Genomic DNA, 1,507 nt, shown 5'->3' on the forward strand with positions numbered 1-1,507 from the left:
GCAGGTTCTCCAGCCAGTAGCGGATGATGCTCTGCCGCTCCTGCGGGGGACACGCTGCCATTGGCCCTGCCTTGTCCCCTCCCTGGCCTGTCCCTGTCCCCTCCCTGGCCTGTCCCTGTCCCCGGCGCCGGGGGTGGCTGTATCCTCAGCCAGCCTCCCCACATCCCGTATCCCTAGATCCCAACAGCCCCATATCCCTGGATTCCTGTAGTTCTGTGCCCCACATCTTGGTATCCCGTGTGCAAGATCCCCATATCCCATGTCCCATATCTCGTACCTCACATCCCATATCCCATATCCCCACATCCCATATCCCAGAACCTGTACCCCCATATCCCACCCCTGTACCCCATACCCCATATCTGATACCCCATACCCCATATCTCACACCCTGTACCCCATTTCCCAGACCCCATACCCCATATCCCACACCCCACACCCCATACCCCATATCTGATACCCCATACCCCATATCTCACACCCTGTACCCCATTTCCCAGACCCCATACCCCATATCCCACACCCCACACCCCATACCCCATATCTGATACCCCATACCCCATATCCCACACCCCATATCCCACACCCTGTACCCCCATATCCCACCCCTGTACCCCATACCCCATATCTGATACCCCATACCCCATTTCCCACACCCCACACCCTGGACCCTATACCCTATACCCCATATACCACACCCCATATACCACACCTCACACCCCACACCCCATACCCCATATACCACACCCCATAACCCACACCCTGTACCCCATACCCCATATCCGATACCCCATACCCCATATCCGATACCCCATACCCCATATCCCACACCCCACACCCCATACCCCATATCCCATACCCCATACTCCATACCCCATATACCACACCCCACACCTCATATCCCACACCCCACACCCTGTACCCTGTACCCTATACCCTATACCCCATATACCACACCCCATATACCACACCCCATAACCCATGCCCCATATACCACACCCCACACCCCATGCCCCATATACCACACCCCATATACCACACCCCATATACCACACCCCATATCCCACACCCCATATACCACACCCCATAACCCATGCCCCATATACCACACCCCACACCCCATGCCCCATATACCACACCCCATATACCACACCCCATATACCACACCCCATCAGCTCGTCCGCCCCGCGCAGCAAACTGCGGGGACAGCATGGGGACAGCGTGGGGACAGGGCTGGGGACACACTGGGACAGTGTTGGGGACATGCCAGGGACAGCGCTGGGGACATGGTGAGGACATGGTGGGGACATGTTGGGGACAGTGTTGTGGACGCGGTGGGGACACAGTGGGGACAGCATTGGGAGAGGGTTGGGGACAGCGTGGGGACATGGTGGGGACAGTGTTGGGACAGTGTTGGGGACACATTGGGGACAGCATTGGGGACATGCCAGGGACAGCACTGGGGACAGCGCTGGGGACATGGCAGGGGGGGGGGGCCCCGGGGGGG

The 1,507-nt window shown here is 58.8% G+C and overlaps 1 protein-coding gene across 1 annotated transcript in view; it reads right to left on the reverse strand.

Annotated features, from left to right (window-relative positions):
• Positions 1 to 1,507, reverse strand: part of ANO8 (anoctamin 8) — a 22,267-nt gene that overhangs the window by 15,260 nt on the left and 5,500 nt on the right. The window lies entirely within an intron of this gene.

This window comes from Geospiza fortis, unplaced genomic scaffold, assembly GCF_000277835.1.
Source record: "Geospiza fortis unplaced genomic scaffold, GeoFor_1.0 scaffold248, whole genome shotgun sequence".
Taxonomy (NCBI): domain Eukaryota; kingdom Metazoa; phylum Chordata; class Aves; order Passeriformes; family Thraupidae; genus Geospiza; species Geospiza fortis.